Below are 16,891 nucleotides of genomic sequence, written 5' to 3'. Positions count from 1 at the left end.
ATATATATATATATATATATATATATATATTTAATGTTTTTATATTTGTTATCCCCCATCTAAATCCGGACAAAATTTTGCCTCTTCGTCATTCCAGTAAGGTTTTTAATTCAGAATTAAACCCTTACCCCGTGACAGACATACAAACATATTATACAAAACAAATGAAATTTTCGTTTTTTACTTCATCTTTTCCTTCAGTTTTCTGAGTTTATTTTCATTTTAATTTTGTCCTGACGCTCCACCTTTTATTCCATGCTCTTCAGACATATGGTTAACCTACATCAATAAATCCAAATCTCCTGTAGCATTATTTTTTTTATTGGAACTCACGTGAATTTTCATCATAATTTTTATATTTATTAATATAATTGTTTATTACTTCGATAACACCAACATTGAAAACCTACAGGGCATAAAACTTAAGAAACTCGAAGAAGTTTCAACTTCCCTTTCTGTGCTACGTAAAGGAATCCTTACCAGATGTCTCTATCAGTGTAAACCTAACCGTTACCATTTTTAGATATAAATAGTATTATTCTGTGTTAAAGAGTCTGAAATTTAATACGCAATATTTTATAATGAATTTGGTTGAACAAACCGTTTCAAAAGTGTAAATTATTCTCTATTTTTTCTTTATAAAAACGTTTCCAGTTTGAGTTGTTTGGTGGAAAGGGTGTCGAGAATGATTACACCTGCTGACATGTCCTTTGTCCCTTGCGGTTGATTTTGCATTATTGTTGTGAATGTGAAATCATACTGTTAGAATCTGATCTGACTGAAAATGAGAGAGAGAAGACGACACGACACGTAAGAGAGGCTCTCCCATCTGCGCGTGCATAGATCGGTAATAAATAAATAAATAAATAAGAATGTCCGATCGGAATCTATAACCCCGGCCAATTCGTAAAAATATATCAAACAAAGTCATTCCCATCGTTGTTGAATGTAAGGCAATCTGTTATTTATTGTTTTTAATAAACACCTGTTGATAAAAGATAGGAATGAATATATATTATTCTAATATATAACCAAAATTAGTCATTGTATTTTATACGATTACATAAGCAAGAGGTACGAACAGCCAGCCGGGTTGTTGTACAGTAGTTGCCAGGTGTCGTTATGTGATCGTAAATACGCAACCTTAAGAATGTAGAATTCTATCATTAGTGAATGGGTGTTTTGGGAAAGTGAGAGGGAGAGTGAGAAAGAGAGAGTGAGAGGGAGAGGAATAAAGAGAGAAGAGGGGGTGTTGGGGAGGAGAGAGAGAGAGAGGGAGAGAGAGAGAGTTTATCGAACGTCATTTGAAGTTCCGAATGAGTTGTAAGACTTTTTTTCTGCGCCTTTAGATAGTAATGGTTACGTTTTTTCTATTTTAAAGGACTATCGGTGGATCAGGTGACTAAAGTGTTGATGCTATTTGCTACTGAATAGTTAGCGGTATCAGCTTGTTCATATGAAAACTTTATATATACATACATACTATATATATATATATATATATATATATATATATATATATATATATATATATATATATAGATATATATATATATATAGTATGTTAGATGGTGGAGAGGACAAATCGGAAGCTTGTGTAATGTAAAGAGTAAAAAGTAGTCACACATTAATAAATTTTCATCCCCATCCCCTCCCCCCCACCCCCAAAACAATAAATGGGTCCTTCCAGGTCGAATAGGTTTACTTGAATGACTACCAGCACATTATCCAAGTGCAGTTAAGTTTCAGGCTCTTATGACGCACTATTTTAAATTATTGGTTTCTTTTGCTATATTAATCAATTTATGAATTAATTTTTGTAGGTATCTCATTCTGTGTGGTACGTTTATGGAATATCGATTTGATACTGAAGTACACAATGACCATTTAAAAACAAAATCATTTGGAAGTCGGGTTTAGTCTCACCAGCCAACGGGGAAATTGCTTTCAAGTTCTCTCCATCCATTGGCCAAAGCTCAGAGCTTCAGCCTATCAGAGAAGGCGATAGATGTGGCTATTTAGTTAGGTTTGGTGGAGGTCTCTGATTGGCTAAGTGAAAATCTTGGAGTCTTGACACTTGAAGAAGCGCAGTCCTCAGGCAGCCGTCTAGAGAACATGGACAGTATTTCTAAGATGTGCAGTTGAAACATTTGTATACGCAAAATTCTGTAAGTACCCATTTAGTGTTAGCAATTTTGCTTATCTTTGTGAAGGTTAGTTAGAATAGGTATTTAAAATTGTTTGAATAAGAATTCCAGTGTTCCAATAAGCACTGATTGTTGCGAAACAGTTTTAGTTAGGGTTAAAAGTAGTTCTAGCTGGTCAGGTTTATTTAACATAGGTTGAAAATATTTTTTAAAAAAGCCCATTAATGGCATGAATTTGCAATCATGGAATGAACCGTGAAATTTATAATAGCCTTATTGTTAATAAAGTTCTGTGAAGGTTTCTAGTCCTATTACTAGCTGAAGTGGGTACGGTGGCAAAGATGGCGATTTATGGCCCAATCTCTTGCATAGCAAATACTTCCTACACTGTTTTAGTTTCTTGTCTTGCGTTTGGCGGGTTTCGACTTCTTGGGATAAGTATTTACTAATTTATGAAAGACCCCTTAGCTGATTTAGCCGGCAGTATTTTGTTGATAGGAGTATCTCCCGTTATTATCGCTGACTAGGGTTACCGAGGGAGCTGTTTAATCGCAAGGTATGAGTAACGACGTCAGTGAAACAAGTCTGTATGCAGGTCTTAGTTCCTAAATAAGGATTGATGAAGCTTGGTTAGTTCGACCAATTCGACGGACAGAATTTTTGCTCTGATGAGACTATCTGGGAATAATATGTAAAATATATATATATATATATATATATATATATATATATATATATATTATATATATATATATATATATATATATATATATATATTATATAGGTGTACATGTATATGTAATTTCGGTGGTATATTAAGTCTTAAAAAATCTGGGTTTGCTCATCTTCATATGATACATACATGCATACACAATATAATATATATATATATATTATATATATATATATATATATATATATATATATATATATATATATATTATATATATAGTACTCATAAATTATATATATGTATGTATACAAGCTGACCGACCCAGCGCTGCCCAAGAATCTCTAATTACAACCATAAATTCTCTCTCTCTCTCTCTCCCTCTTCTCTCTCTCTCTCTCTCTCTTATCTCTCTTCTCTCTCTCGCTGTCTCTCTCTCTTCTCTCTCTCTCTCTCTCTCTCTCTCTCTCTCCTGTTAAGATAGTTGCTTCTCTCCTCAGCCCTATTGGGGCTGAACTTGTACTTAAAGGGCTTCAGGTATTACTATTCATCCCAACAACCTCGAAAACTATAGCTTTAACATTAATATCTTTGTCTGCATTGTGATTTTCATGAGTTTTTTGTATGCATTTATGGCGCCTGGCTGTACTAACCAACAAATCCAGTTGTCATTTTTCGCAGTAAACCTAGCTAATAACTCTGTGGCAGGCATTTCTTTGGAATTTGCAGTTTCCTTTAATATTTTGGTTTATTAACAATTTACTGTTAATTTTGGGGGGTCGGCTGTAATTTACCCTACGGTAAGGCAGACTGATGGGAATGCGGGGTTATGGGTGGGATAAATCACTTGGGAGAAGGTTGTATCATGTTAGTGTTTTTCTTGTTCTATATGGCATTTGGAACACAAAATACAGGTAGTTTACAGTTACCCTGGCCCAACCACACAAGTTAAATTGTCCCCTGTAACCCCTGTGGCATGCGCACAGTGCAAAAATTCCTGCCTGCCAGAACAAACGTGCTTGCCACGATGAAACTAAAATTAATGTACAAAAAATGACCGCTAGAATATTTCGGTAAATCTTTAGTGCTCCAGCCAATTTTTAGTATAAATGTGTTTATACCTTGAAAGAAGATACTAAGTATGTTTTAAGGAAGATGGAAATTAGTGGCGGTAAGTCCTATCGGTCTAGAAAACACAACTTTATTATTTGTACCTACAGAATAAGTCCATGTTGTTGTGTCTGTCATATCACGTTTTAATGAGCTCCTGTTCGTTAGTTTGTGTGCTGCGCAGTCTCAAATTGTCATGTGGAAACCACACCTTCCGAATGACGTCACGAAAAACTCCACCCAAAGTGACATCATTATAGACATTATGCAATCAAAAATAAGCACGTTTCAATTTTCTCTGAAACAAAAGAGCAGAGTGTTTTCAGCCAATGACAATATTAAATGTTACCAAGTCGTTAAATTTTTCGGCAAATACACCTATTTTCTCCAAATAAGCGTTACTTGCACTAGCGCCATGAGTGAATTAGCAGGACAGTCTACAACCTTAGATTTTGTTCCCCAGGAAAGTTTCCCAACGGTGTATGAAAATTGTTACGTGAATTAGAGATTTCTCAAACTATTATTGTAGGCATATATTAGAAAGGCTCGTAACTTTTGTCCAAAATCATGGTTCAATCAAGAGTGAACACATTTGCCTGACTTGAAAGGAAAAGTGCCGTCTTGACTTGAACAAAAAAACCTTTTGGTAAAAAATATTCTTGGATATTCTAGTCGTTGCATATTTTAAATTGCTCATTCAAGACCCTTAAGCGGTAATTCTTCAAAAGCACTCCGCACTGGATATTAAAATAATCACCTACATGGAAAGAGCATGTGAAAAACAATATAAAAAGTATAGTTATTATGAGATTGAATCGGGTGGAATTAAATGAGCTTAATAAGTTTTTACCTCAAATTTTAACTAAGTCGGGAGAGGTGTTTCCTCTACGGTAATGTTTACATTTAATGAGCCCTCTAACTTACTTTCTTACGCAAACAAAAGCAGTTCCAGTTACTCATTATTGGCTGAGAGGTGTGACATAGTTATGACGTCATGGGTTTCATAACCAATTACGAACGACTTTAGTCGAAAACTAAGTTTCACTAGCATTTCAGCGGAGTAAGTTACCTGTCCAGTGTCCACTGGTATCCTTGTTTGACTGAATACTAGAATAATGAAGCAAAAACCGGCATTTTGTCTTCCTATAGCTATGGCAGAGGCAGTGGCTGGCCCTTCTGGCATTAATTTTGACAGACCTTCGATTTCCTACAGATTGTTTGCAGTGCAATGTGGGTTACGGTGAATTTTATCATTATTTCTCTAGTGTTGGTAAAGAAGTTGATTGAATATGCTTAAAGACATAATTTAATTCTAATGAAAAAAAACTGCAAGTGTTGTGGAGCTATTTGTCGGATCAACTACAACAGGAACGCCTTTAGGTGTGATCGCTCTGTAGTGACGAAAGGACGTCGGCGTAAGCGATGCGACACCCAAATCCATCCGCCACGGTAAGTAGCCTTACTGTAACCCCTGTGGCTAAACATTACCTCTTGCCAGTAAATGCCGTGCTTGCCAAGAATCTTTAAATGTGCGGATAAGGCGTGAAGCGCCGTTCTACCACGGCTTACTGACAGCACACACAAATAGATAGTCGCGGATATGTAGTCGCAACCTACTTTGTTTGTTGTTGTTTTTGTATCGCCGCCATATTGGTTTTGGTGTTCTTCCACCGATTTCGGTCGGCGGTCGAGTGGACCTGCGAATCTGTAGGTGCTCCCAATTATTATTATTGCTGCAAAGCACTCCTTTCTGGTATTTCCCTACCCAAAACCCCCGATTCCCAACTGGGGGCCCCCAAGCTTGTTGGGTGGAAAAGGGGGTTAAAATAACATTTCCTCAAGAAAACTAAATGATTCACTTAAAAAACACCATTAAATGAAGGATTGTTAATTGTCTTTTAGAAACTGGTGATGCGACTTGCTTCTGAAGAAGTACCGTGAAAGCTGCTGCTGAACTCTATCCTCCACTGTAAGGTAAGCTATTTCCTGTATATATTTTGATTAAGGTGTGAAATGTGCTGGAGTGTTCTCTCAGTTAGCCTAATGGTCGCTCAGATTTTTCGGAATTGTTATGAAGTGTGCAGGGAAGGTAGTGCCCTTAAGGGTGGGTTGCAAGGGGGCGAAGCCCCCGCTGCTAGGCCTAGGTAGGGGTACGGCACCCTAGGTCAGGTGGTTGGTTTGGTTAGGTAGTGCCCTGGAAATCACTTTTCTCTTTCTCACCCCAAAAATCCGGTTCCCACTGGGGCCCCCAAGATTGTTAATTGGAAAAAGGGTGTAATTGCTTGATGCCACCAATATTAATGATCAGTTTAAGTATAATCAATAAAAAATACTTTGGAAAAATATATATTCTTCTGCAAACAAAACCTATTGTAATAAGCATTTTATTAACGCCTGTTTGACCATAAATTCATGTAGCCTAATAAATTAGCATGTAGGGTTACCCTCAGTCCATATACCAGGGTTAAGCCTGACAATTTTCCCTATTACGTATACTACAATGTACATAGGATCATGAGGCCTACCCTTAGGCCTGCTGCACTTAAAGGCAGTATTCTTCAATTTTACCTTTTATAATTTTTACCCTAAAGGATACTTCAGATTCATACTACATTATAGCTTCAAAAGTAAACTCTACCAACTAGCTAGTCTTAACAGGGTTGATCATCATGGCCCAACCTTAGCTTAGCAAAGGTAGCTTAACTTGGCGTAACCTTCAGGAATAATGCTTTTTTCTATCCCTCTCCACAGAATATAATATACAGCCTAAGTCTTTACTAGCTATGAAAGTTATTCTTACAGGCTAACTTAGCTTAGACTGTACAATGTAGATAAGAGTTTTGAATACAGGTCAGTATGACTGTTACATATTTCATAGCTTTACATTTGTACCTCCTGGTAATAACTGCACTTGAAGCCGTACAGATAGCTAAAATATTGTTAAAAGTGCTTTGATCTGGTTCTGTGAAGTTTGTACAATGTGCTTTCCCCTGAATCACAACTGTATGAATATGAATCTACGCAGATCGCAATTACATTAAACTAAAATTAAATAGTTTCTCTGAAGAGATTTTAAGTAGCCTCATAGGTGCAAATATGCCTTAAAAATGTCTTCAGGTCAGTGTAGAAAGCTTTGTTGTTAATAATGACATGTGAGATTCAGGACTGAATTTTGTCTATTTTCTGTTTAAGATTTCCTGACTGAACAAAGAACAAGACCGCTGCCTTACTTGGCTCAGAAATTGAAGACGGGATAAAGAGCCAAATCATGGATCACGCATATTACAGCAAGCTTCTGTCAAGGAACATTTTCAAACCTCCAGGTATGCATAAGCTTAAGTTTCTGTAACTCTTTTTAAAGTCCAGAAAATATTAAGAGGCAACAATGCTACCAATGCAGATTTAGTCTACAACAGAACGGGCAAGGTGGCATATGCATTGGTACTGCATAATACAATATTAATTGTATCCCTACTAATAGTATCATTCAATTTTAAAATCCAATAAAATTATTGTACAGACTGTTATTTGGCTGTTAGGCATTAGGCTGTTAAACCTAGGCTATTATTATATTATGACTGTTGATGAAGCTCATATGGGATGGCAGCGTTGGAGATGACAATTATTTTAGCATACTGTTAACAGTTTAACCCATGAATAAAGAGTGATAATAATTAGTTCTGCCTCTAGAGAATAAAACTGTAAATGTATGGTGGTAAGAAAGGAACATGACGTCGGCAAATCCGTCAACTTTATTACGAATGGGGCGCCTCCACAAAATTTCTTGCCCACAGTTGTAAATCTGGGTTGGGTGGGGGAAGGAGGAGGGAGAGTTTATTTTAGTGCTGACTGAACCCCAGTTGGTGAACTTCTGACTGAGGTAACGCACGATCTTTTTCTCTCTAGTCATTCCTGCTACGCCAGCACAATCCGCGATTAAACCTAGAGCTGGCACAGAGCCTCGACGAAGTAAACTAGGTTTCCGGAAGGTTGTGGTAGTCTACGAATAAAATCTCGTGTAACCGATTTGTACGAAGTTGAGATGTTTTCTGTTTTGTCTGTTGTTTACAGTTCTCCGAAAGAAGCGAGTTATTTAGTTTACAGTTCTCCGAAAGAAGAGAGTTATTTAGTTGCACTAAGTATCAACTCATTACTATGATTTTAAGGAATTGGAAGTACGTGTATACCTTGGAGTGCTTTCCCTATTGCCTTATTCCTTTATCATACGATTATCGTCTCGTCACTATGAAATTGGATCTACCATTATGCGTTACTGTCATACTTTTGCATGGCAGTTTCCCCTTTGAGGGGATTGAAGTTTTCTCTGCTGCCTGGTGCACTTTCTCTGAAGCATGGATTTCAGTGTGGTCTGCTATGTATGTCAGGAAGTTTGAGTCATGATTTTGCAAATATCTTCCAAGCCAATCGACTAATTGGTATGGAACTTTGAAACGGTTTTCCTCACCCTCCGCTAATTTTTTTTCTTTATTTTATAAAAATTCCATGTCCAAGCAGATTTTAAAGGCACTTTACGGTTGAATTTTAGGACATAGCCAACCTAGCCATTCAGGTTTTTTCACTTCCCCCAAATCAGCTGGTGAATTGCTGCAAAGAAATAAAAAATAAGTATAATTTGGGGAAAACTACTATCACTACATGATATTGTGTGTGTGTATCTCTGTTCATATCACACTACTATTTCGTTTCTACCAATCTAACGCCAGTAATAACTTCTATTTTTTAGAATTTGGACAGTCGTTTGAGTGCTACGAACCCTAGATACGTGCCTTATCTTTTCATCGTTTACCTTTACATAACCTTGTCTGCTTATTTCGTAGTTTATTTCTTTATTTTATTTTTTTTTTTGAAAATTGAAAATTACACCTTTTTCCTTTTTAGTTTTCCGATACCTAGTTTTGTTTTTTGTTTTTTTTTTAGCCATCAAAGCAACACACACACGGCATTATGCAGTACTGCGTATATCAGACCCGTCAACCCTACCTGAAACTTTTGCTGGAGATTATAGAAAAAAAATGCTGGAGATTTAAAAAAAAAATGCGGTAGATTCATAAATCCAATTCAGAATGTTATATTTTAATCAAATTAATCCAATAATAATTCTCAATATATTGCATTTTGTGTCTACTAAGAGCATAGATGCATAATTTCTTGAATAAATACACCAAAATTAAAGAAAAATACATTTATATCCATATGACAAAATGGCTGCGATTATAGCCTGTTGCACATATTATTGCATTGTATTTTATGGGCAGAATATGGCAGTCATATCATTTTTGAACATTAGTGTGTGCTCGGTTATATGCATATGTTACTGTCGTATTTTGCTTTGTAGCGGGACCTCTTTACTTGTAACATGGTGCCGCCACAAATTCATATCACAAACTGTCTGACAGGCCGCTGGAAGCCTGGCTAAGGCGTCAGGCGATGACGTGGATCTTGCGTTAGTCGTTGCTTAGCAACGTAGCGTTCGTTGTTCAAATTTATTTTTGTTGATATGTTCGAGTTGAAAATTTTTTATTAAGCTATTCCAGGAAATAATTGTTTGCTTAAAGATAAGCATCAGTAACAATTACGAACTTAAAGTTCGGGAGATTTCATTTAAATGCGGGAGACCCTATATCTACAAAGGTTGTCCCGTCGCTGTGATTTTAACCCATTATTTTTTTATTTATGTAGAATAGTGAAGTAGAATAAACCTGAAATAACTTTCATCACAAAATTATACAAACAATAAAATATTCATGAAGAAAGTAACATACACTACAGGGTGTAATGGCGTAAAGGCAGGGAGTAGAATGGCAAAGTCGAAGAGGAAAGCTGGGGCTAGTGAGGAGTTTACTTTTAAGTAGGTTATCAAGACAAGTTCTGAAAAAACTGAATTTGGACATTGAATTTATTACCAAAGATTAGGGGAAGTTAGGAATCACACTGCTGCTCAGTTACACACCGATCCATCAATCATTTTTCAGGATATTGGCAAAAACCAGGACTCGGTACTAACTGAAATACATAGTTGGTCTTCAGCTACGCCCGTTTCAGAGTTTTGGTGTTACTTCCGTTTTCTGAAGGCGTTTCAGTCTTTCAATCTAATTTTATTCCTTAATTTATTTAATTTCATTTTGGAGCCATAAATATCGACCCTCATTTGGTTCCCTGTATGTATGTGCGTGGGTTTGCCTTTATATCTTTTAGTTTGTAATTTCTTTCCATCTATTAGAGAGTTCAAACTAACCCTACACTTTAGCCTATTTACTTCGCTCCAGAAAAATTTCGAGTTTCCATTTCCGAATTTGTTTGCAACCCGTTCTTATTTTCATTTTATCTGCATTTTTCTTTGTCAGTAATTGCCTTATAATAAATAAACCTTATCATACGCCTGATCTGACAAACATTACTATCTACTTGTCTTCCTCAATCTCTCCACAAGTTGTGCCAGAAAATCGCCTGATTGCGGTAACTGTACATCTAAGTATTCCATCCGACAACTACATCTTTTGTCTCAATACTTTTTTTCTTTACGGGTGCTGAAGCAACAGTAGCTATCTCAAGTGATTCGGCTTTTGATATAAATAATTCATGAAGTCCGACGAGTGTCGACTACAGTGAAAATCAGAGCAGTGCGGTGCTTCGAATGGAATGTATAGACTGTCTAACATTTGGCAAAGTAAATGTCTTAAATTATATCTTTCAGGATCAGGAGCTCTTGACCACTTAACTTTCTCCATTGGTGCCTTTCTGCTGCCACTCATTTCATACAATTCTTCATGATTACATCCAACATCTATCTTCATAATGACCGGACAATGGTCTGACAAATTATCCCCATCATAGCGTGTACCACATGCAAGCACCCTTCCACTCAAACTAAATGCAAAAATGATCAATTAGAGATTTTTGCTGTAACGAGTTCATAAAAGTAAACGATGTCACACTGAGCTTCAATTGTGGTTACAATGAAGCCATTTGCCTGAGCGCCCTCGCACAACAGACTCGCTCTTAAATCAGCCTTACTTACATCACAGTTAAAATCACTTCCCAAAATGACATCGCAATTCCCGTAAGTATTATATATGGAACCAACATCACAAAGAATTTCTAAAAGCTCCTCATTAGCATCTGCTTCCGCATTACAAGGCATATATACATTAAAAGGATCACATCCATGTCATGACTCTTCACTCTGACACCACATAACATGTTCGACATCGTATCAATATTTTCTACTTGCCATGATGATGATTTCCTCCATATTGCCACACCTCCAAACGGTCTACCTACATAAACGCTATCATCTTCCATGGCTGATTTTGCCACGAACTGGCAGTTTGGTAGAATGTGAAATACGCTGATTTCTAAATCATACAACCAGGTTTCTTGCAAACATAGGATATCCGTACAATTGAAATATTTTTTTATGCGCTCAAAGTTCTTAAATTTAAAATCTTTACAATTAAAAGAATCATTTAGAGGATGAGTTGACTTCATTTCATGTCTGTCAACAAATTACAGTTATGAAGTGACCTATTCAAACCGCTATCAAGAACGATGCTAATGTCCTGCTAATACACCCAGTCGAAAAGACGTATTTCGCAGCTGGGTGGGATAATCGCAGCTTCTATAAATATTCCCTTTTCCTTACAATATTCAGCAATTTCTTGTTCAGACCTTGCTTCGACCAGATAGACAAAAACATCTCTTAGGCGTCGAGCTCCCAACAGTCGCTCTCTACTGTATAACAAAATACCCCGGCCACTTTCACCTTTCCCACCTGGGAAATTATTGCTTATGCATTTTCGTGAAGTGAATATCCTGATTCCTGAGTCAGTAAAAATCGGAGTACCAACCTTGTCTCGGACGTATATTGATTGGTAACTCTTATAGATGGGTCGGTCTCTTTGGATAATTTTCCTGCAGAGGTGGGATATTCATTGAACGCTGTGGTTATAAACGGAATGTTTGCACCGTTAGCTTGGTCAAGTCATTCAGCAGTAACTGCGTTTTCTATTGGAGTATTTGTAGTTTTCGATATTGAGGGTTTTTCGTTTTCTACTTGACTAGTAAGGATGACGGAGACTAAATAATTTTCTTCCTGGTTCATCGACACTGGGTTTTGACCAATAGTTGATTCGACTTGCACTTCCTTATTCGATGAAGATACATTCCTTATATCGTTCTGGTCTCCTCATGATTTCCATCTTTGTATTCTAACTTTCTCACCCTTTCAAGCAAGTACGTTAAATTCAGGTCTTCGGGATCAAAAAAAGGGATTCGGTTCATATTTTGCGAAAGAAATACAGCATTCACATCTGAACCATAAAGTGTCTTAGCGCTTTCAAAATGTCATCAATGTTTGCGTCGATGGCTGGTCGCTTCTCTGGAGATTTTCAGTTTTGGAAATTCCATGGTATAGTAAATCGAAAATTATCCCATAATACTTTCTTACCTTCATATATTTCCACCATTGAATAAAAATTTTAATCTGTCTTTTTAATATGCTCATGACTGCGCTTGTCTATATAGAACGAGAAAAACTATAGTACTTCATTTACGATCATGAATAAAAAAAACCGTCTGTTCATAAACCCATTGTTTTTCTAATTCTTCTTTCCCACCGTTATCCCTACACCAAGGAGTTGGTTGCCTGATGCGCCTTTCCTTGCAACATCAGGCATGGTTTATGATTTGGCAAAGGAGTTTTAACGACCGCATGCCCTTGCTGTCATCAACCACAGTTATTGTCGGTGGGCATACACTTTTACTATAGTTAAACTGCAAGGCAGCAGTTTCCACAGTTATTGATGGTGGGCGTAGCCTTTTACTAAAAAAGTAAGACTGCAAGGCAGCAGCTGTACTTTAAGTCGCCTTTTACGACATGTAGGACCTGCGGTGGTAGTATTCTTACACCCCTACTACAGGGTGACCACTATTCTAATAACCTGCTGTCAAGCACGAGTTATCTGCGCAAGCGCATTCCACAGACGAAGGAATGAAAAAAATAAGATTGTTACTAACTGAATTATCAGTTTCTGGCTGTATGCTTTTAAATTAACATTAATCTGTATCACTATACGTGCTTTGGATCTTCATGAATCCACCCATATTGAACTGAACTTTCCGCACCTGCGTGGAGTTGCAAAAAAACTTACCTATAAAAGAATGAGAAGCGGCTCTTGTTGATGTTCGTTGTCTTATGGAGATCATAGACCACACACCATTTGTAGTTTGAGCGGTGTAATTATTGAGAGCCATTTTTATTTACTTATTTTTGCTTATTTTTATGAAATTTCAATTTTACCTTTCTGTATGTAGGTATGCTCTCTCTCTCTCTCTCTCTCTCTCTCTCTCTCTCTCTCTCTCTCTCTCTCTCTCTCTCTCGTTTATTACTGGGTTGTTTCTTAGGATTATGGACCCTTAGCAAGGTACGATAATTGCCAATCAGTCACGTTTTAATTCTCTTTAATGTCTATTGATCCATCTGTCTTGTCATTTGTGGCTTCGAACTTGTATCTAGCAGCGTCCAGTCTCTCATTATTCTGAATTCTCGACCCATGCAAGTATACAAACCAAATCCAAGGCAGTGCCGGGTTCCTTAGCCTTGATACCACCACAGAAGCTGATTCGTGATTAGATTTGTAATAGATTTATCTGTAATCGTTAAGTAGTGGTCATCTATATAAGGATTAGGTCTTGTTAATTTAGTTTTCCTAGGTTCTGCGGGTCTAGAAAGTATTGTTGGTCACGAAGTCGAAATTTGATGGGCTCAATCGCACGGTCAGCGGCCACCACCCACCTTTCAAAAATGGCTTATTTGAAATCCTTACCTCTCCTCATAGAATGGCATTAGCAAATAGAATATCCGGATGCTATCGACCAAGATTTGCTAAGGCTAGAATCATATTTTTCAAGTGTTTTTTACTTGTGATCTTGGGAACGTTGTAACCGTTTTCGAGTCGTCAGAGTTTGCACCATTGATCCGTTGCCTGTCATACAAGACACTTAAGGAGTGTTGCAGCTTTCTACAACTTGTCCAAATACTGACACAACCTAATTGATGCCTAGGGTTTTCCAGTATAGTCCATCCACTTGGATAATTAGAATAATCATGATGATAATCATTTGAGGCGAGTGTACCCCTTTCTTATTTTATCCGGATCTGGGTAAGTTACAGGCACCAATGATCTTTCCTTCGGCTTTGGCATTCATTTCATCAGTATTTTAAATCTTGTGCCGTTTCATTCCACGAAGACTTCCTACAGGTCTTCTCCATCATTCCCCAATTTACGGTTATGGTTAGCGGCAGAGGAAAGCCAAATTCGATAAAGATTTGGGGTAGATATCTTAACTTTGGTCCTAGATAAATTTCATCATTTTGTCTAAGGCGCGCGCTCTCTCTCTCTCTCTCGTTCGTGTGCGCGCGCACGCGCGCGTTCTTGCTTAATAAAGATTGATGGCATGCCAGTATACAAGGTTTGTTCATGGCTCAGGGAATAGTGAAGCTTTGTTCACCAGCAGTCTATCCAGTTCTTCATATTTTTTAACAATTGATCCGGTTACTGATCGCCGTGAAACTGTAAATATCCCAAGTTATGGAAATGCTTCGTTTGAATACGCGTCTTAATGTTTTACCAACTTCAATGCTTCATTTCCTGGTGTTAACGTGTAACGTGTATGTTGGGTGACCATTAGATTGTATGGAGATTTTATTTCATCTGCTTTCCAAGAAAGAGGAACTGAATCATCACTTAATCTAGCTGAAGTTTTATATAAATGATTGCTTAGATTTGGAACTGTAGAAGCTTTTTCCTCTAGGGGCTTACAGTCCATTGATTAGACATATTACCTCTCAAGTAAGGTTAACTTACTGGTCCCTTCCGGCGAAGTTTGGGTCAAGGTTCTGTCTGTAGGTCCTTGTTGGAAGGATTTCAGTCGAATTTAGTACAAAGGTAGACGCATGCCTAGATGTTTTGGGAGACGTGTTTTACTCGCTACTTTTTTCACCAAACTGTTACTTTGTTGCAAACCTAAATAACTCCTGGCGATTTTGCATGGCAGAGGTATTTGCGCCCTTCACTAGAACAATCACTTTTTTGCTGCAGTGACCGATGCTTGTTTTGTGCTACTCTTTAATAGTTGATGGTAATTGTTTAGCAAGGATGACGTTTTCGAGATCTGGGGTAATATATTTCTTGCTGGCTTTTGACAGTCCGTGTGAACTTTTTACTACAGACTTTTTAAATTGTAAGCTGTCGAGTGGTGGTACTCGGGTTGACCTAAAGTTCCGGTTTTATTTGATGATGGATTCCATGATATCTCTTTCGGACACCAAACTATAAAAACTTGAGTAAGACTAAACTTCGGTTTATGGTATGACCAGTGTAATTCTTGCATGCTAATTATGTTTTATATTTTTCTTTTTATGTGCCTTTTAATTTCACGTACTCTGTACTGTACATAGGGCAAGCAGCTCTCTCTCTCTCTCTCTCTCTCTCTCTCCTCTCTCTCTCTCTCTCTCCTCTCTCTCTCTCTCTCTCTCCCGGAGTTAACACTAGAAAGGTCTTCAGTGTGTGTATGCACTGGGCATAAAATAAGCTATAATTTTTTTTTTAAACTGCCCATTCCTCCGCTGATTTAAAACGCCTGGGAAGCGTGATGTAGTGTGTGTTCTAAAGGACGCTTCTGCCTTTATAGTATACCGGTTGTTTAGTTGTTTAGCAGTAAAACTTATTGAAACTAGCCATCTGGCCTTTGCTAGTCTCGCTGTATCTTTTGAAATGGTGTCGAGTTTGCATGTACGAGTAATATCAGGTCTGCCACCACTGACGGACCAATTGCCTAATTGGTGTAAGAGGGTTTTATTATGACATTCTAAGTTTCCAGAGTTTTCTTTTTTTTTTTGAGAGATGTCCAATATATGTGTGAACTTTTAGTTTGAATGCTTTGAAGTAGTTAATTTCGAGGTGATTTAGGGTAGCATTGTTTTTTTTTATTACTTGCAATGACATGCAATTGCAAAATGACCAAGAATAAAATCACTTAATCCTGTATTTTAAACAGGATAAATAAAAAGGCCCTCTTGTCTTGTTTGTGTATTAATCTCGATCTGTTAGTCGATTTTTATCCTGTTCTTTGATTTAGTTAATTTTATTTTGTTAAATTTATTCTTTTGTCATTTTTTTTTTCATTTTACCTTAAATTTGTAGTCTTTTGTCATCTATTTTTTTTCATTATACCTTGAATTTGCTATTTAAATTTAGTTTGTCGTTTTACCTTAAATTTGTTATTTAAATTTAATGTTTTTGTCATTTTGCATGTAGTTTTCTTTGTAGTTTTTTGTAATTTTACCTTAAATTTATTTGTAGTTTTTGTCATTTTACCTTAACAAATTTAAATTTAATGTTTTTGTCATTTTTCATGTAGTTTTCTTTGTAGTTTTTTGTAATTACCGTATACCTTAAATTTGTTGTTTGTAATTTTTGTCATTTCACCTTAAATTTGTTATTCAAATTTAGTTTGTCATTTTGCCTTTAATTTCCAGTATTTTTTCATTGTCCTTTATTTTTATTTATTTATTTTTTGTCATTTTGCTTTATGAAGTTTCGATACCATATAAATGAGATCTTTTGTATTTTACAGGGGCGGGAAAGATCACCCTGGCCAGAAGGACTAATGATGGCAAGAGGAAGAGAGATGATGATGATGAGAGGAATCCAGATGACGACGACTTCTGGTCGTCAAGAGGAAGAGAGATGATGATGACGACTTCTGGTCGTCAAGAGGAAGAGAGATGATGATGACGACTTCTGGTCGTCAAGAGGAAGAGAGATGATGATGACGACTTCTGGTCGTCAAGAGGAAGAGAGATGATGACGACGACTTCTGGTCGTCAAGAGAAGAGAGTGATGACGACGACTTCTGGTCGTCAAGAGGAAGAGAGATGATG

At 37.0% G+C, this 16,891-nt stretch overlaps 1 long non-coding RNA gene across 1 annotated transcript; it reads left to right on the top strand.

Moving 5' to 3' along the window:
• The first annotated feature begins 2,098 nt into the window (after positions 1-2,098).
• Positions 2,099-16,835, top strand: LOC135222202 (uncharacterized). Its single transcript, XR_010316206.1, has 4 exons — positions 2,099-2,168; positions 5,830-5,901; positions 7,120-7,250; positions 16,585-16,835. It is a non-coding gene; the product is annotated as an uncharacterized LOC135222202 (long non-coding RNA).
• Positions 16,836-16,891: the final 56 nt, after the last annotated feature.

This window comes from Macrobrachium nipponense, chromosome 3, assembly GCF_015104395.2.
Source record: "Macrobrachium nipponense isolate FS-2020 chromosome 3, ASM1510439v2, whole genome shotgun sequence".
Taxonomy (NCBI): Eukaryota; Metazoa; Arthropoda; class Malacostraca; order Decapoda; family Palaemonidae; genus Macrobrachium; species Macrobrachium nipponense.
Note: the sequence above shows the minus strand (reverse complement) of the source record. Positions and strands in the feature narration are given on the sequence as shown.